We start from the raw sequence: 21,531 nt of genomic DNA, 5'->3' as shown, positions 1-21,531 counted from the left end.
ATGCATTACGTGCAAAGTTACTTTGTGCATCTCCCAAAGTCAGATTATATGATTATTCACCTATAAGCACTATATTCAAGGAAATACAAAATACTGCATTCACAAAAGAATGACTGACAACAAAGAATGTGAATGGGCCACACTGATACACCTATTTTGTGTATATTGAAAGGATATGGATAGCAAAACAGGGGAGAGAGAATGATGGGACATGTTTGGGATAGCACTAACCACTCAGTTATGCACAGCAAGCCAGGAGTGAGAGTGGTGGTGTGTTTCTGGGATAACGTAAAACATATTGTAATAATAAGCAAGACAATGAAGGAAGGAAGGGAAAAGCTGAAGTTGGCCATAACGCTGAAGAAGAAAGCTGTGAGTATGTAATAGTTGTTTCAAATAAACTGTCTAGCAGATAAGGTAAATGAGGATGATGATAGGTTAAAGTTTTTTAGACTTTTAGGTGGAGGAGGGATTTTTTAAATAATAGTTGCCCATAAGCTTACAGCTGCAAATACGGAAGAGACAACAATTAGGATAAGGAGAGTGGGAAATTGCAGAAACTCTACTGAAAACAAAGCTGATGCAGAAGATGAGGACTCCCAACAAAAAAGCTACATGACTTATGACTCTCCAACTTTGTATGCATTGACAGAAACAGAGATGACAGACTCTGGGCAGCAGCGGTCCAGCCACAATGTGGTTCATGAAATTTAAATATGTTTTCAAAGTACCATAGGAACAGAAGCCAACAGATTCAGGATGGCAAATAATGTGTCAATTACAAAAAGTGAAGATGTGAAAGGGACATAGACATGCATCATGGGAAGGAAAGAAACCATGCATCAGAAGATGGAAGCATGAGATAAAAAAAAAAAAAAATAGCCGAGGTAGTGCTGGAGCTAAAGTGTCTAATAAATAAAACACTTGCCAAATACTTCAGCAAACACAAGCCCTATAGACCAACACATTTGAAAAAATACCAATGCTCCAACTGGCTCCAGCAGAAGTAATCCAAATCCTTTGTTGGATAGTAAAAGGTCCAAACTCCAAGGAATCAAGCCAAGGAATTAAAACATAATGTTTATTAAACTTAAGCGCTTTATCCCTACAATGCTGGGACTTCATCAGAACAAATGAAATACTCAGAAAATGTGTATAAATAAACCCTCCAATTAATTAATTAAACATGTGATCAATCCAATTTAGTTAAAATCCTGTAAAATCTATAATATATAAAAAAAATATCAAAAAATTTTCTCAATCTATAAAACTTGAGCTCTTGTCTTAAGAACAGACAGGACAGACATTTCCTGAGTGTTTAATTTGTTCTGAGGAAGTCCTAGGATTGTAAGGACAAAAGTGCTTAACTTTAATAAACATTGTTTTAAGTCCTTGGCTTGATTCCTTGGAGTTTGGACCTTTTACTACCCAACAAAGCATTTGGATTACTTCTGCTGGAGCCACTTGGAGCCTTGGCATTTTTAGAATAAATAAAAACCAAGAAATTTAATAGCAGAGCATGAACTCTGTGTGTGGGCATGCCTACAAGGAATCTTGGGGGTGGGGTGGGGGGCTGAGAAGGCGATCTGGGATGCCACAACAGATATTACATGAAATATCCACATAAGTGCTGTCTGGATAAATTGCATTACTGTGACACATTGGAGTATGCTGAATGAAGCAAAAGGACAATAGGTCCCTGCAAAAATTGATAAAATATACTGGCAAATACCAAAGCAGGCTGCAGCATTGTAATGTTAAACCGGTATGAATGAGGATAAATAGAAATATGATTGCAAACAGGGAGGGAATACAGAAGATACTTTTATATAAACCTTAGAAGATCTCTATGTGCACCGCAGGGGTCTGTTTTGATTTCCTCCAGGTTTAATCTTCTTTTCATGGTTTTCTCCTGCCCTTTGCCATTTTTTGCAAATATGCAGATGATATTAAGTTCAATTAAAAATTCCATCACTCGGTTACAAAGCACCTCTGTATAAAGCTTAAGACATATTATTACATGGACAGATATAACAATTTTTTCAATAAGTTATCACATGGTTTCGAAGTACACTCTTTAAGATTGAAGATGTAATTCTTCATGCTAGACGAGCCTTCAAAGCCATGAGCAAGCAATTGTGACTTAAGATGATCTAGGCACAGCAACTAAGCAAAATATACCCTTCTACATTTAATGTAAAACTGTCTACATCAAAGCTAGCAATCTGAAAATCATTAAATCATGCAGTAGTAAAGCATTTGCATGGAACTGTTGTTTATATTTACATCACTTGTAAGCACTGGATTCATATTAACAGCAATAAGAAAATACACATCATAAGAAGAGCCGTGTGTGCATAATTGTCAAACATAATTTAATCCAATGCTTATCAATATGAACTGAAAATAATTTATTCACACTGGATGCTTTAACTGTATATTGTTAAGTTATCTAGTTTTGTTCCATGAGTTGAGAGTGATATACATGATTTCCAGCTAGTATATCTTTGAAAAGGCATTTGTAGAAATTAATAAGATCTCCCATTTCAATTTTATAAAATAACAAGCAGATGTTTATGATACTAGAGTCATCTCATAGGCTGTCAATTTTTTAAAGTGCATAAACCTGCAGAGTATGTTTGAGATTTTTTTTTTTATCAGCAGATCAGTACTTTCAAACTAGGACCCATAATCAATGCGGAGCCTTACCAAGCCTAAATATAATGGAATTAATGTAATTAGTACAGCCCTAATACATGAGAAATGCTCCTAATTATGGAAACATCCCCCAGTTTGAATTAAAAGGGAACTCCTTTGCAGTCCACATTGAAAGTGCTGCTGCACACTTAATGACAAAAAAAAAAAAAAAAGCTGTAATTAACTTAGTTATATTTTCCATTGAAAGAATTGTTTACACCATAAATAACACATTTTCAGCTACATTTCTAAATTATTATTTGAAATGCTAGAAGTGGTTTAAGCGTTACATATTTTGTAAACTTAATCATCATTCTGTGTAGTGGGGTTACACATTTTGTACAATTAATCCTCATATTCAGATTATGGATCCCCCCCATAACCATACTACCTTCTTGAAATCACATCAAGACTGCACTAAAAACTCACTTAAAAAGTCTCTGGTTATGCCCATGCACCAGTCCTGGAAAGAATCAACATGTCCCCATTTTAGCATATTTTCTCTCTATCAGGGAAGCACACTGCATTAGAGTAGGGTCTTTTTGATCTTGGAATGTCTAATGGTTTAGAATATTGAGGACCACCCAAAACTCTCTTAACTGGACCCAGCAACACTCTGATACCATGCTTACCAACTTGCTTGATAAGTACAAGAACTAGGGAGGTCCCAGCCCATCAGACAACCAATCAAAGGTTAGATATTGTTGGGCATTCAGTAATGGGAAATGTGCATGTCCATCTTGCAAGTTCTCCCACAGCAAATACTACTGCAGCAAGAATCATGTGGTGACCAGGTGCTGGTCAGAACTTCAGCAGCCAGCGTACCACTTCAACTTAGGATGAGTCAAAAAGAGTACAAGCATGTGGCAAGACATGTTGCTCAGAGGCAGGTCTCATTTTCTTGAACAAAGAGGAAATTCATCATGTGGAGAGACGAATTCTCAAGGCATTACATTCCCAATCTCAATCTTTAAATTAGCAACTGTGCTAACAAATTACCTCAATAAACAAGCAACTTGTTTTTTAATCAACTAGTTTAGTCTGGCTTTGCCAATGGGTCTACAATCTCAAAGGATTCAAAACAGTTATAAACCTGTCCTCTATTAAATGAAGGAAAGATGAGGTTTCTAAATTAATTGAGAAAGAAGTACTGGCAGGTAGGGATGCTGGCCCCTTTACACACCCCCATGGTCCTCATTTAAGATTTTTCCCATTGGGTTAAAAGCAAAAAACAACATGTCCTACATGGATCAACTCAAAGCCCTGTCACTATATTATGTATCCTACAGACTGCTAAAAGGTTATCTGTGTCTGGCATGCAAGGCATCCTCTGACCCATTACTGATGGATTTACTGCACATCAGCAACTCAAAGAGCATCAGAAATACTCAATCAAGAGATCTAAACCTCCTCTGCAACATCAACAGAACAGTTTGGAGGGACAGGTATATTTTGCAGAGGATGCAGTTGCTGTGGAAAAGACTCCCCATCCACATAAAACAAAGTTCACCCCTGTCCATTTTCAAGTGCAACTTAGATCTATGGATAGGAAACAGAAAATGTATCCCAGGACTGCCCCCTGTACTACTAATGGACAGAGGCAGCTCCTAAATGCATTATCCTGTGCATGGGCCTCCTCAAATTATCTATGGTATGATTACGTTTACAGGAGAGTATACAGAGAAAGAGGATGGCAAAGAATAAGTGGACTGTCAGAGATGAAGAAAGTAGACAGGAGTATAAGGAGATGAGGTGCATGGCAAAGAGAGAGGTGGCGAAGGTTAAGGATAAGGCATATGAAGAGTTGTATGAAAGGTTGGACACTAAGGAGGGAGAAAAGGACCTAACTAGCTAGACAGAGGGACCGAGCTAGTTAAGATGTGCAGCAGGTAAGGGTGATAAAGGATAATGAGGGAAACATACTCACAAGCGAGGAGAGTGTGTTGAGCAGATGGAAAGAGTACTTTGAGGGGCTGATGAATGAAGAGAATGAAAGGGAGAGAAAGTTGAATGATGTGGGGATAGTGAATCATGAAGTACAATGGAATAGCAAGGAGGAAGTGAGGATAGCTATGAAGAGGATGAAGAATGGAAAGGCTGTTGGTCCAGATGACATACCTGTGGAAGCATGGAGGTGTTTAGGTGAAATGGCAGTGGAGTTTTTAACCAGATTGCTTAACAAAATCTTGGAAAGTGAGAGGATGCCTGAGGAATAGAGAAAAAGTGTTTTGGTACCGAATTTTAAGAATAAGGGTGATGTGCAGAGCTGTAGTAACTACAGAGGGATTAAATTGATCAGTCACAGCATGAAGTTATGGGAGAGAGTAGTGGAAGCTAGTTTAAGAAGGGACGTGATGATTAATGATCAGCACTATGGTTTCATGCCAGGAAAGAGCACTACAGATGCGATATTTGCTCTGAGACTGTTGATGAAGAAGTATAGAGAAGGTCAGAAGGAGTTGCATTGTGTCTTTGTGGACTTGGAGAAAGCATGTGACAGGGTGCCTAGGAAGGAGTTGTGGTATTGTATGAGGAAGTCAGGAGTGGCAGAGAAGTATGCAAGAGTGGTGCAGAATATGTACGAGGGTAGTGTGGCAGCAGTGAGGTCCTGTGGTGGCAGTGATGGATGCATTTAAGGTGGAGGTGGGATTACATCAAGGATCAGCTCTGAGCCCTTTCTTATTTGCAATGGTGATGGACAGCTGAGATCAGACAGGAGTCCTTGTGGACTATGATGTTTGCAGATGACATTGTGATCTGCAGTGAGAGTAGGGAACAGATGCAGGAGACCTTGAAGAGTGGAGATGTGCTCTAGAGAGAAGAGAAATGAAGGTCAGCAGGACTAAGACAGAATATATGTGTGTGAATGAGAAGTAGGATAGAGGAATGTTGAGGATGCAGGGAGTAGAGTTGGCAAAGGTGGATGAGTTTAAATACTTGGGATTAACAGTTCATAGTAATGGTCATTGTTGAAGAGAGGTGAAGAAGAAAGTACAGGTAGGATGGAGTGGGTGGAGAAGAGTGTCATGAATGATTTGTGACAGACGAGTACCAGTAAGAGTGAAAGGGAAGGTCTACAAGAGGGTAGTGAGACCAGCTATGTTATATAGGTTGGAGACAGTGGCATTGACAAAAAGGCAGGAGTTTGAGCTGGATGTGGCAGAGTTAAAGATGTTAAGATTTGCACTGGGTGGGATGAGGGAGGACAGGATTAGGAATAAGTATATTAAAGGGTCAGCCCAGGTTGGATGGTTTGGAGACAAAGCCAGAGAGGTAATATTATGTTGGTTTGGACATGTGCTGAGGAGGGATGCAGAGTATATTGGGAAAAAGATGCTAAGGATGAAGCTGCCAGGTAACAAGAAAAGAGGAAGGCCTAAGATAAGGTTTATGGATGTGGTGACAGAGGACATGCAGGTGGTTGGTGTGACAGATAAAGATGCAGAGGACAGGTAGAAATGGAAACAGATGATCCACTGTGGCAACCCTTAATGGGAACAGCCGAAAGAAAGAAGAAGAGGTAATATATAATTATTGACTGTGGGATGAATAAGGCCAATCTACAACTAAATGTGAAATGTTATTTTGAGCATGAAAAGGGACACTGGCTAGGCTTAAAATGTCCCACAAGTGCAGCTAGCCCAGCACTTACCTATGAACCTATAAGAATAAAGAAGAGGATGTCATTAATTCACCACCTTTCTCACTCATCTACATGCTCCATCAATGATTGTACTGACAAAGAGCAAACCAAGGTATGATATGTGTCTTTGGATCAAACAGCTAAGGTCATCATGGATTTTCACACCCATGGATTTACAAGATAGACATTCAGTCTACTTTTTGACTAACTCCCATTACAGAGGAAGAGTGACCCATCTTGGGTGTGTTCAAGGGCAACTTGTTCTTCAGTAAGGCTGTGTCAACAGGCTGGTCCTTGGCTTGTTCAGTTTCTGGATCATTCAGTTTAGCATTCACTATTGGGTTCTCAATTCCACTAAGTTTAGAGAGAACTTCCTCCTGCGGAAGATGTTCCTGAGCCATTACACTGGGATTATGATTTGGCAGAGCCCATAGATTTCTTCTGTTGATTTACAACGTTTTACTGATGCAGGCACAGGTTTAGGGATGGTGGATATTTTCAAGGGAGATGTTTAGGTATTTTCTGATAAATGGCCCTGAAGAAAGTAAGAGAAACATAACCTATTCAATAATCTTGCCAATCTGGGTGGCCATGTTACTATGGAAAGAGCAGCTTTCCAATAAGAGGGTCATATTTATTGTGATAATAAAACCATGGTTCAAGTCATAAACAAATGATCCTCGAAGTCCAAGTGGTTTGATGTCGTTTTAAGACTGCTGATTTGCTAAGTTTGCAGATTAATTTAAGTTTTTCAATTCACCACATAGCATGAAAGAGCAGTGGCATAGCTGGCAGTTTATACCACTTACAGGCTTCCCGGTTCCATCAGATGGTGCCAAAAGTGTCTCTTTTTGAAATTCCTATTCCTACAGAAATTCGGTTGAGTGGTGAAGAGTGTCCAACTTAATTCTATCGCAGTCTTAGGGTTTCAAGCACCAAGAAGGCTAATTCCTCGATGATACATGCCTTTACAATGTTTTACAAGGGTCTAACTTGGCACTCCAGTGAATGGGTGATCTCTGTTTTAATTTAGTTTCTCATTCAGGGATGCTGTCTGAATGAAGTACTCAGCCACTTGCACATACACCCAGCAGCTTTAACCTGGTTAGCTCACTCCTTAGGTGTCTTAGACTTCATCAGCAACTGCTTAGTTAACATGGTATTAAAAGGTTGGGGTAATTTTAAAGGATTTACGCAAGACCCCCAGGATATTGATAAGCAACCTTTTGGGCCAGATTGTCTTGAGTATCTGTTACACTGCTGAGAATTTTTATTCATTCATTCATTGATTCATTCATTGATTCATTCATTGATTCATTCTTTTTCTAGGCCACGCTACTTACCTGCCTGTATACAGGAACCTTCAGAGTAAGCAAATTGATATGCAGTTTATTTTGGGAAGATGTACTTTTAACCAAGGACTAAGTACTGATTTGACTACGGAAGTCCTAGTCAGATGAGATTAGCTGGGGACAAGAAATTCATCTGGAAAAGCTAACTGCTATTTTACATGCCCATATCACTGGGCTTCACCATTGTGCAAATTAGTGCCTGATACTGCTTTCTCCTGCCCTACCTTCTGGTTAGAACCAAGTCATTCAATTAATCCTAGCAAAGTCAATGTGAGCCTTCTCAAAGCCCTGTCTTAGCAGGGTATCTCTACAACTGGTTATTTTTCACATTCCTTTTGTTTAGGTAGGGCAACAGATCTTGCATTAGAAATGCAATTAAATAAGTATTAAAGAGGATGGGTAGATGATTGATGCTTTCCTTCTTATATTAGATACTAACGTTGCTGTTTTGCCCTACAGGGTAGAAAATCCTGTGGACTGTAGGGCACTTTTTTATCCAGAGAGCAGCATCCAGGGTTGTGGTTCTCCATAGGGGGCTAACTTGTTTTTTTTTTCTTTTCTTTCTTTTTTTTTTTTTTTGAAAGCATTGGATAGCTCACTGGGTCGGCTACACCGGTTTATCTTGTCTCCAACTATTGGACATGTGGCAGTAGTTAATATCCATGTGGCAAACCCACTGTCTTTATCATTCACCTTGGAGGTAATAACATAACAATGGTCATAAAGACGATTCTTTTGTCTAGGATTTTATCTGACCCTGCCATTTACGCACACTTTATACAGACGCGTTCATATTTTGGTCAACTATATTGACTAGACTTATACATAAAGATGCTTTAAGGGGTTCAGCCATTGAATCATTTGAACATTTTATCAATCACCAAGTATTTTGAGCAGCTGAAGCAATTGGTATTCTTGTGATTGTATACAGTGATTTATCTAAGGAGGGAAAAGATATATATGATGTTGATGGAATTCATTGGAATGATTTGGGTTCAGACTAATTTTATTTACAGTTATCGATGGTTATTAAGGATATTTTTAGATAGAAATTCAATTGTTAGTACAAGTGTCTTTGCTAAATTCTTTTTGCAAACAAAGTAAATTATTAATTCTAGGGGATGAGGCCTTGAACGGGAGTAACACCGTGCTCATGCATGCTGGTGGGTGGTCACCTTGCGGGTGTAATTCCCTTTTGTTGTCTTTCCAGGCAAGGAAAAACTGTGAGGTATTGATTTGAAAGTTGTTTTCTTTCAGGGCAAAAAGTGGAAAGTCCAGGTTGGCAGGTAATGTGATCAGTCCAAGGGGACTTGGTTTATATACCCAGACTTTAGTTCGTAGGGCCGGGACATGTTTAGTAATGCCAACTGGGTGACATGGTTATGTCATGACCATGAATGGTATTAATGTTCATTTTATTACATTTGACTATTGTTCACTGTTGATGCTCAATTTAACTGTATTCTAAAATAAACTGGTCACAGATGCAAATGTGGGTCTATTACTGACTCGACTCAGGTTGGATACAAGTATGTTGTTCTTCAGTGAGTCACTGGGAGGGGTGGATCATATATGAATTTAAATAGCATTACAGCTTGTTGTTAGTTAATTTTAGTGTCTTGCTTTCACATTACTTGGGGGGGTTGGTCACCTCGTGGTCTGAACCCACTCTGTATTCTCTCTTTATAGTTCAGCAGCCCCTTACTGTCATGCCAGGTCAGGAAGAAGTATCAGTCATAGATATCAAAGTCATTTTCTTTAAGGGCTAAGAATGGTAAATCCGAGTTAGTGGGTAATGTGATCAGTTTGAGGAGGCTTGGTTTACGGACTCAAGACTTTAGTTAGTGGGGCTGGCATGGGCTTTATAACACCAATTGACTGACTTGGTTATCTTATGACTACGAATGTTTTAATGTTCATTTGACTATCTCTCAATTTTCATGTTCGATTTGAATTCACTGTAAAATAAACTGGTTGCAAATGTGTGTCTATTACTGACTTGCCTCAAGAGGAAAATTCACTAACTCTACAAAACAAATAATTTGCTCCAAGGACATCAAAAAAAGAAATCCCATTTCCTTTCCTGATGTGCTACCTGTAAACCTCATACATGTTCAGGTTAAGTTTGTCCACTTCGCCTTAGCAATGCATGCTAAACCCAAGCTAACCATGCTCCTCCCTGGTACCTAGCCCTTACCCTGACCTTGTATAATTTCTCTCTAACACTAGAACACACACACTTGCGTATATACTTCCAGCCCTACCACACAGCCACTTACCTTTCACAATCAACGTGGAAGTTGCCCAATAGGCCGTTTGCACAAACTGCCAAAACTACTTGAGAAACATTATTTTGGCAGGGAAGCAAGCCCCCACTGTTCCCCTCATTTTGGGAGATATTCCCCATATTTGTATATAGTTAACTCTACATTTGCACAGCCACCAAGAAAAAAAGAAAAAAACTTAAAAGGGTGAAAATTCAGAGAGACAAGAAATTACATTCTTCCAGTTACCGTTTATTGCATTGCAGATCTTACAGTATGTACAAAGTATTTTCCACACTAACAGAGTACAAACTATAAAGAAAAACCTATATCTCACAAAAGAACAGTATTTGTGCCAAACATATGTGCTGATACACCTTTCATCCTTGATGCAGAAGCACTCCTGAGACAGAGCTGCCAAAGCTTTCAGTGAATTTTATGGAGAATGAAGAAAAGGAAAGATGGCGGTCAGCTTCTGTTTAAAATGTCCATGATTTTGCACCACCTAGCCGCACATCCCATGTTTGAAACTTGATCCTTTTTAATACTTAGTTTTGTATAAACTAGCTTAGTAAAGCCAGATAGAAAAAAATGCCAGCAGGACAAAATGACTTGACTGCTTGAAAAAAAAAATTGTAATTTGTCTTTTGCTCTAAGTGAGTTTACTTGGATGTTGTACAAGCCCAAGGATCTCATGAATGCAAAGTGTTGGCTGCATGGACAGTCATTCAGACATAAGAGGCACCCAGTCAGTTCCTACTGACATAGAAATGTGTCTATGTTAGAGCTGCACTGATGCTCTAGACACTCACAGTTAGCCTGCACTGAAAGGACAGTGTTATGCCCAGGCCATGGGCAGGCAATGTAAAGCTGTTATGCAGACAAGTATTTCTTTTCCAGGATGAATTCCAAGTTTGTCATTGACTATGCTCAGCACTACAATGAATGTAATTTGAAGGCTGTGATTTCATAAATGACACCTTACAGGAAAAAGAAAAACCAACAGCTGCACAGCAGGTAGAGTTGTCATCCTACCAAAGTATTACGAGCCAAAGAACAATATTACACATCTCTGTTACTACTCTGTATGGTGATAAGAATATGGACAACTATTATGCTGGAGGGATAGATTCCTGTCCCAGAGACTTCCCTTAATCTGTAGCAATCTACATCAAACAAAGCTCTTCATCAGCACTCTTCAAGAAAAATCTTGATGACTGGATGAGAAATAGGAAATTCACCCCGGGGATCAACTCTCTGCTCAACAGGGGCACAGGAAAATATTTTTCTTGGGTGGCAAAAGCCAGGGTACCTTTTGGCTAGGCTTATATAGGCCCTAGGTCCAATAGCCTAGTACCTACCTATGAACCTATGCCTCACAGTACAAGTCAGCTCTAAACAGAGGACTTTAAGGCATCATGTTATGGTAATAATGAACACGTACACACCCCTTCTTCAAAGTAGCGGTGACAATGCCCTGTAAATGCCCCTGGATTACAGCATTCAGATGTTGTCACATTCCATTCAGCATTTTCCTACATCATTGTTTCAATATGGTGCCATTTAAAGAGAATACAGAGAAACATGCATCTTCAAAACAGCAAAATATTCTGTGCAACCTTGTACAAGGGGGTTACAAGACTAAAGTCTGACAGTGCAAAGCAATAACTGGTACACAATATAGAAGCAATGAAGTGAAACAGTATGCCCACATTTTATGCAGAACATTTATTTAACATAATCTTAAAAAATATACATTATTAGTACTAAACAATCAATTTAGTAAACACTTTACAGCAACAGTTCCATTCAGTGAGCTACGGCTTTTCCTTTTTGTACACAGCTATTCTAAGGTTGCTGTTCACTATTTTGTTAAGATATGGCAAGATCAAGGTTTATTTTGAAATTATGAGGCTTTGTTAGTTCCACAATAGGCTAATCTGCTGGTAAATCTTGTTTATGTTGAGCCAGTATCTCCACTGTCATAGAATAATAAAACCCAGACGATGGCCTAGCTGACTGTAATATGAATAGCAGCTAGGGCTTCTGGAGGAACTGGAAGGGGAAGAGATTATGGAGCATTACTGCTCATCCTTCTTCATGAAGAGAGCCACATCACGTGTATCAAGGCACATATACAGTGGCAAAATCCCAAGTGGAGACTAAAAACTCACTAAAAGAGCTGTCTCAAGCAGTGTGGGTCCTAACTCTATGTCACACTTGAAGGAATGGACATACCTTTCAGTGACCTATTGTACATCCTGCTATCAGATATTATGAGCATGCATGCATGAGAAACATAAGGCATAATTAAAAAAGCTGATCACTCAGCACACAGATGGTGGCTACATCCTTTGATAAACTCATCTCTCACCACTACGTATCAGATGGACTGTATGGCCCAGCCTAAGAGGAATTAGTTTGTCTATAGGGTGGCTAGAAAGAAAGCTTTATCTCAGTGGGGAGACTGGTGATAGTATGAAACAAGAAAGTTTTATGTTAAGCATTTAAAAAACAGAGAGACTAGTGGTCTTACAATTTCTTTGATGAGCTCAGTCACAATAATTTCCAAAAATCATGAAACCCAGGTAGTGTTCCAAGAAATAAGCCTTTATTTTTTTTTCCAGACAAGTGATCTTCAGTAACAAGAAAAACAGAAATATTTTAACAATCTTAAACATATCAGCTTTTATATACTTAAAAGTAGGTATGGGAAATGTATGCATTGTTTAATTCTAAAGCAACCTGTTCAAGGCAAACAGTACAATGGCTGTAAAAGTGCATTTTGGAACAAGTACCCACCCCCACACACTACTATTGATTAGATCAAACTAAATCCTAGTTTAGCAAAATACTACCCATCTATTTGCAGCCCACATTCCAAAATCAGATATTAAGCATAAAATGCACATAAAAAGACTTTTAACTAAAATCGCTTTCAGCTACCTAATGTAATAAAGCCTTCACCATGTCTGTGACAAGAACTAAAATCAAGAAAAAACACATAGCTATCTAACCATAAACATAATCTAACTAGAGCATTATAAATATAAAAATACATCTGTCTAACAATATCATCTAATAAATACAGAAAACAGTGGATGAAGTAAACTAGTAATGTATAAAAGTGTGCAGATGTGTACATGGGTATGCACAAATGTCCACAGTATTACACTAATACATGGTAAAAGTGACATGAAAAAAAATGTCTGTTTTGAATTTACCATTTAAATCTCTGGTGTGACTCAATAAATCTAATCAAAGCAGAACTGAGGTTAAAGTAACTAAACATATATACATTTATATACATTCTACATATACATTTTTATGGACATTCATGCACACTCATGTACACACCTGCACACTTTTATGCATTACTAGTTTATTTCATCCACTGTTTTTTTTTTGTATTTTTCTATGCTTTTTTCTACTAGTTTTTATTGTATAGACATGTTTTGGGGCTGTAAACGTGAAAACTGGCATGACAGGTTTTTTTTTTTTTTTTTTTTTTTTAAGGTAGGAAACATACTACAGCAAAAAGGACATTGTAAATTTGAGCAATATAGTACACTGGAGAGTTTTTTTTTAGGTAGGAAACGTACTACAGCAAAAAAGACATTGTAAATTTGAGCAATATAGTACACTGGAGAGGTGAAGTAAAAGGGAGAGCAGGAATGAGTAAGTGGGAAATCAGTCAGGGTTCGTGCAGGGGCAAAGCCAGTGAGTTTTAAAATGTTCTTTGAGATGTTTTTTAAAAAGATGTGTGGAGGAGAGAGTAGAAAGTTCACTTGGAAGCTGGTTTCAGGCTTTACCCACTGTGTTAGTGAAAAGTGAGTCTCCAGCTTTTTTGTTAGATTTAATAGTGGAAACTAGAAGCTTATTGGCTGAGTGAAGAGTTGTAAGGTTTTTGTAAGGGGTAGTCAGATTAGTGAGAATTGGGCTATTATTTGGGTGGAAAAGTATCTTTTGGGTTATAGTAAGTTGATGACAGAGTAGTTGGTGCTGCAGTTCTTACCATCCCAATTGTTTGAGGTTGAGACAGTGGTGGGTTCTAAAAGGGTTGCCAGTAGCAAATCTGGCAATGTTATTATAGCTAGTGGAAAGTTTGTTAAGGTTGTTTTTAGAAAGGTTGGTATAAATGGCAGAAGCATAGAACAGGGTAGAGATCAGATGAGTCTGGGCTATAGTGGTTCTGGCTGTTGGTGTAAGGAAGGGTTTGATTCTATACAGGGAACCTAGTTTTTTGTTGACAGATTTAATGGTAGTGTTGATGTGATCATCATAGCTAAGGTTGTTGTCTATGGTTATGCCCAGGAGATGGGTTGTGGCATCAGGGGATATGGTGGTTTCATTGTTAGAGGTTATAGTGAAGAGAAATTATGGTGATTTTAAAGCAGGAGTAAAGAGTAATAATTTTGTTTTTTGGAGTTTAGGAGGAGGCAGTGTTGCATGAACCAATTTTCAACAGTATGCAATATAGATTGGGTGAGGGTCTGGAGTGTGGTTGGGGAGCTAGCTGAGCAGATTAAAGTAGAATCATCAGCATATTGTATGCAGGGGGCTTGAGGAATTTTAGTATTTAGGTCATTAATAATAATGGAATTAATAATTCATGGACACTAATACACATGGGTGGATATTTACTAGATGATATTATTAATCACGTTTTTTATATTTATAGTGTTCTAGTTAGATTATGTTTATGGTTAGATAGCTATGTGTTTCTTCTTGATTTTAGTTCTTGTCACAAACCTGATGAAGGCTTTATTGCATTAGGTAGCTGAAAGTGATTTTAGTTAAAAGTATTTTTATGTGTATTTTATGCTTTTCTTAATACCTGATTTTGGAATGTGGGTTGCAAATAGGTGGTGTCTTCCTTAACTAGGATTTAATTTGATCTAATCAGTAGTGTGCGGGGTTGTTCTAAAATGTACTTTTACAGCTCTGTTTATACTGTTTGCCTCAAATAGGCTGGTTTAAAATTAAACAATAAGTTAATTTTCCACACCTACTTTTAAGTTTATAAAAGATGATATGTTTAACATTGTTAAAATATTTCTGATTTTTTGTTACTGAGGATCACTTGCCTGTGACGAATAAAGGCTTGTTGCTTTGGAACACTACCTGGGTTTCATAATTGTTGGAAATTATTATTACTGAGATCATTAACAAAGTTTTAAGACCACTACTAGTTTGTTTTTTTTTTTTTTTGTTTGTTTTTTTATTTAACACGCATGGTGGTGAGGTTGGAGCTAGACAGATTCCTGTGCTTGTTCATTTTTTTATGTTAAGCCATTTACTACAACTGCAACAGGAACCTCAAGATTTGTTTTATTTATTTATTTTTTATTTATTTAAGATGTATTAAGGGAGTAAGTGAACTGTAGAGGTTGGCATAATAGTTAAGGTGTTTACCTTACAGACAAAAATACAGGGTTTAAGCCCTAGGTTTAAAATAGCCCACAAGAGCAAATAGCCCAGCACTTGCTGGTGAACCGAGGACAAACGCCAGAGAGTCCAAACAATATAACTATACCAAAGACTGTTAAACTATTTACGTAAATATTTATATTGACATGGGTTCATAGTTTCAAAGGTATTTACTAGGCAAACGACTACATGGGCCTTTTTAAGTGTAGACATGCATCCCAAATCTCTGACAAGTTCTGGTACCCTTGATGAATGTAAGGAGAGGCTTGGGGGATGAAACATTTACAAGCAGAGGCCTGGGATATAAACCATTTATAAATTGCCTGTGTCAGTTAGAAATATAGATGCCAAGCCAGGGATGAATTTATTGTTTCCCATCCAATTCTCCAAGTTACACTTTAATTGGGTTAGGGAGGAACTCTGCTTCACATGGATGGGGAGTCTGTTAAAGAGACGGGGTATTTATATCATATCATATCATCATCATATCATTTATTTATATCACAGGCAAGGTTTAAGTCTTTAAAATGGGTAATTATGGTGCTGTTTGTTTTTCAGATATGCCGGAGGTCCACAAAATGGGGTCTGACAATGTCCTGTATGCCAGGCATAGATCTCCCCTCGACAGCCTGTAGGAGAAAGCATACAGGGATAGGGCCTTGAGGCAGTCTGTATAGGATATTTTATTTATGTCCTGTATTTTTTTAGTGAGGAATTTCTGTGGATATTCCATCTACTGAATATGCCTGGTTAGGTACGTACCAAAGGAGTCACTGTACTCAATGACAGGTTTAATGAATGCTGAATACAGTGGAACAATGACTTCCTTGGACCTAGATACCATACCTTTGTTTATAAGTTGTACAACATAGAATGATTTCCTCACTACTGTAGAGACATGATGGTCATCTCTAAGGGCTATGTTGTTAATATGATAGTTACGAGGGGTGGATGACTTCCCAAAGGATACTGTTATGCATTTCTTGGCATTTAGTTTTAGTCCATGGCTCTGGCACCAGTTGTTTGTCTGTGTCAGCCCTTCCTGGAGAACATTTGTGTCAGTGCTGGATTCAATGACAGCTCCTAATTTCCAATGATCTGCAAATTTAGACAGCCAGAGACCACTGACATTGGCCTTGATGTCAAAGAAGTAAATGCCAAAAAGGAGCAGTCTGAGCACTGATCCCTGAGGGACTCCACTTGTGACTAGCCTCTTACTAGAGGTGGTCTCCCCAATTCTAACTTCCTGGGTCCTGTCTGTGAGCCAGTTGCCTATACACCGGGTGACACACAGGTTTATACCTACTCTCTTGAGTTTGTCAACAATGCCCGAGTGGGCTACTATGCCAAAAGCCTTGGCCAGGTTAAGATAGGCAGTGTGAACCATTTTGCCCTCATCCATTGTTTTGGTGACCTTCTCAAATAAGTCCACCAGGTTGAGTAGGCATGACCTGCCCCTGATGAAACCAAACTGGGTTGGGTCCAGTGTAGAGGTTTCCTATGTCATTAGTGATCATTTTCATAATTCGTCCCATGGCTTTGCATATAAAACTAGTGAGACTTATGGAAATGTAGTTTCCAGGGTCTGTAGATGGCCTACCTTTGTGAAGATGGATGACTTTTGCTGGTCTCCATTCATGAGGTACAAAGCCTGTTTGGAGGCTACAGTTAAAAAGCAATTTCAGAGGGCCTGACAGGTCATGTTTCATGCTATTAAGAAAGCATCCTGGGATATTGTCTGGGCCCATTGATGCACTGTTCTTGGCCTTAGAAAGAACATTAAGGACCTGTTCCCTAGTAATAAAAGGGGGAGTTATATTTAATGGTATTTCCTGAGGGAAGGTTGAGGGGGAGAGAGGGGTAAAGCTGGAGCTGAACTTGCAGCCAGTAGGTTTGCTATATTATCTAGTTCAATATAGGTGGCTCCATTTACAATGATCTCTGCACACAATTGTGTATTACCTTTAAGGTTGTGGACATAGCTAAAGAATGCCTTGTGATTGTCCTTTGCCTGGCAGGCCAAATTTACCTCAAATTTAGCTTTGGTAGACTTTATTTGTCCTCTGAGATGTTGTTTAGTTTAATGAGAGTGCTTTTATCCTGGGTGCTGCACCTCCTAATTTTTGCCATGATTTTCTTCCTTCTGTTATACATCCTATTGATGTGATTCCACCAGGGTGACTTGTTTTTGAGTTAATTCTGTACTTCTTCATGGTGAGTACAGCTACCTCTATGCAGCTATTAACATGCTTTTGTAGGGTTTCTGCAAACAGTTCTGCATAGGCAGCGGTGTTCTCAGGGTTTATGGGGGCTTACAACTTTGCTAAGTTATCACTTAATAGCAAGAAGTTAGCTTTAGAGTATTTCCTGAATATTCCAGGGTTAGATGGGGCCGGGGTCCAAGTTTTATTTTTACTTCCAAGGAGCCCATTTTGTGGTCTGACCTTACCAGTAAAGACATTACACTGGGGGGGTGTGCAGCACTCTCCCATATTAAAGAGGACTAGATCCAGTATGGTTGGTGTTTTGACAGTCTAGTCCAGGGAACTAGCTTTTACAAAACCCAGGAATCTCTGTGCCTGTATGTTTGATGTTGTATAGGATTCCCATTTAATAGTGAAGTAATTTAAGTCACCCATGAATATGATAATGAATTGGATGGTGAGTCTTTCCAATGAGTTTAAATACATGGTCATGCCTTTCAACCTGGAAATATCAAAAATCTGGACAAAGGCCCACGAAAAGTAGGTACTACTGGTCAGAAATTAGGGCACTTATTAAAATAAAATTTTCATACATAATCATATAATCCCACCCACTCCAGTGAAATTGTGGGATACTAACATGAAAATTTAAGTCGATAAATAATAGCAGGCATTTGAATTTCAGACCATATCCATTAGAAAAATACATAATAATGAAAAACTTGTTATTCTAGAAACTGAGTTTATAGGAGCAAAATTTTAATTCTGTCCCTATTTTTGGACCATTGTCCCACCACTATTTTTGGCTTTATCCAGATTTCTTGCTCTGAGAGATTGAATGGTATGCTCTGTGGTAGGCAAACACAATAAGCAATCTGTAGGTGTTGTGTGGACAAAAACTTAAATTCAGCCATGACTAAGACACACTATACAATGCGGAAATGGTGTTTATTTCGAAGACAAGATGGGCTAGACCACTGGTGCTGTCTTTAGCCACTGCTACCTAATTAGAAACAAAGGTTTAAAAATTATAAGACTGCATGGATTTAAAGGGTTAAGATATATTAGTCAATAGTGACAAAGTGGTCTCTGAAAGATCAGACTTGGCATTTTCTGCCTTCCTGAGAAAATGCACGGCTAGCAATAGCCAACTAAAATGTGCAACTTTAACAAGCAAGAGAACATCAAACCAAATGGACTGCAAAGTCCTTACGTACCTTTGTTTACATACTCATTCCAAACACATTCATAACTTCAAACCAGATGTAAGTTTATGGAAAAGTGACACCAAAGAACCTCAGATGGAATCAGATAACATTTCCTACAGTGTTTCAGTTACAGTTACTTAATCTAATTTGATATTAAAAAATACATCTCCATTGGCTTGAATGCTTACGGAAAAGGAAGCTCCGTACTATATATGTTGATATGTAATACTCGATCAGAATTTAACAATATCAAATATATTCATTATCTTGACTATGGCATGAGTTTAGGGAACTGACACCTAACTGGATATACAAATGTCTGTATGCTAAAAATGCTCAGAAAAATGGAAGAACCTTGCTGCATCTGCAAATCTGTATTATCATCTTAATCTCTCAGTTAACGTGGACTTCATCACTGATGGAGCTAAACTTAAAGATTTAATCTAACTACAGCTAAAGTACTGAACATTGCAATCATAACTACAGATTTTATGTACATAATGCAGCTGTATATTTCACTAACCTCCTTAACGCTGGACCACAACAAAAATGAAAGCTCACTTGACCTTCTTGTGTTGCAATAACACACAAACACACACAGACACACACACACACACACACACACACACACACACACACACACACACACACACACACACACACACACACACACACACACACCACAAAACACTTTTACTAAGTAAAGTTTCTAAAATAAAAAAATAAATAAATAATGCTGCATGCTCCCATGCTGCATTGGTGTACTTGTAAGTCTAATAACTATCCCATAGTACCTAGCCTGCCGAGGTATATTTGAAAGTATAAACCCGTTCTGTAACAAAGCAGGAGCTCTACCATCAGTGAGTCTCTTCCTATTTATTCATAGTTACGACAGCAAATGGCAAAGTCCTAATACAGTGAGTCTCTTGCTATTTATTCATAGTTACGACAGCAAATGGCAAAGTCCTAATACAGTTGTTAAAGGTAGATTTCATGATTAAAGGTGCACTAACACAAAACCAATAAAAGTTGTAGAACAATTTCAGAATCGAATGCCTACCATCAAGAGGTAAATTGGAAAAGCAAGCATTTAAATAGGCCCAAGTAAATACAAATAGCTTGAAATATTAATCAAAGTGAGTATACTGCATAACATAATTCTAACTGAAAATAAATGAGACAATACTTGAAAGAAAGTACAGACAAGTATATTGCTTACTTAGCCTTCTATACCAAATACTGAGTTGCGTGGCAATGCGTTCATCTGGAACATGACAGAGAAGAATTCCCACCGTCCAGCTGTTTATGAAAAGGTGTCTCCTGGGCTAACTAAAGGAAATATATTTCCAGTCAAAGGCTATGAGAGACTCAACCTAGTAGGAGCCCCAGCGGGACCTGTTTTCCTCAATCCCTTAGTCTCTTACCATTTTCGGGCAAAATTCAACACAATTAAATCCAAAGTTCCCTATTGTAATACCAGCCACTTTATTCCACGTTCCAGGAACAAAAAATGAGAGACGCATTCACTGCACCAAAAACAAGACATCCCAGGCCAGCAGCACTGTCACCATCACCACCATCTTCATCTAGCAAAACAAGGGAATCATTCTGATTGGATGGGAAAGAGCCTAAGAATCCAAGTAACGTTTAATGCAAGTTGATTGCTGTAATGTTTATAAGGAGTTGGAGTCAATGTTGGGGCAGAAACAGAATTTATCTTTCTCCATTTTCCAGTCTTGCCCAAGTCTCCTAGCTGATGTCATCACACATGCCCCTGCATGATCACATCAGCCGTAACTTAAAATTTTAAATAAAAAAAAAAAAATTGGGAATTGAGGGGGCCACTTGGAAATTCATATCACCCCATTATTTTGCCCTCAAAACCAGTAAATAAAGAGGAATTTTGTATGGTTGAAAGGTATATACATGGTATGGGTTTACGGAGTCATAGAAGGGATCCTACAGCTTGCAACGAAGTGATATTGGATTTTGCCTGTGATGATTTGAACATGGAGGGAGTGGAGTTTTTTTACTTAGACTCCTAGCACTGAGCAGTAATACCTTTAGATTTTCTTGGTTTAGATTTGTTATGTCAGAAGTATTTTTAGTATGGCATTGCTTAGAAAAGGCACTATGGGGATGACAATGTTTTAGTTAATATTTGAAAGCCTAGAGTGGAGAGGTGCAGACCATCCCTGGCATAGCAGTGTGGTCTGTTAACCATGTCATTCCAGGCTGACAAATATTCCACTCCCTTAGAATGACACCAAAAACTACGCCAATTATTAAAGTCATTCATCTTTCATTTGTATTGCGCCATCATCGTTGGAGAAGCTAAAATGCTGCACAGTGCTAGACTCATACCAGCCTGGGGCACATACTCCAAGAGCTCCATGATGTCTCCCTTCATTTAGTCTAGTGGGGTATGTCACAAGTCATTTACACCCGCATGGACTATGACAGAGTCATACTGGTATTTGTGGTCCAATGACCTGAGTATGTGCATAATCAGGTGGATCCTAGCCCCTGATAAGTAACTAACCATGACGTTCTCCTTACTCAGCCTGGTGAGAGGAACATCGGTGTGTCTTATGATGGAGTCTCTAATGACCAGAATGTTGGACTGTGTGGTGGCTTGCCTTATGAGCTTAGAAGTAGAGGCTCCATGAGATGTGGCTTTATGTGTTGATGTGGGTGTTGTTTTGAAAGAATGCATTCAGAGCTGCTGAAGAT

The 21,531-nt window shown here is 38.5% G+C and overlaps 1 protein-coding gene across 1 annotated transcript in view; it reads right to left on the bottom strand.

Moving 5' to 3' along the window:
• Positions 1-21,531, bottom strand: part of DCC (DCC netrin 1 receptor) — a 2,283,601-nt gene that overhangs the window by 893,847 nt on the left and 1,368,223 nt on the right. The window lies entirely within an intron of this gene.

This window comes from Protopterus annectens, chromosome 1.part1 (assembly GCF_019279795.1).
Source record: "Protopterus annectens isolate FY-2018-M chromosome 1.part1, PAN1.0, whole genome shotgun sequence".
Classification (NCBI taxonomy): Eukaryota; Metazoa; Chordata; order Ceratodontiformes; family Protopteridae; genus Protopterus; species Protopterus annectens.
Note: the sequence above shows the minus strand (reverse complement) of the source record. Positions and strands in the feature narration are given on the sequence as shown.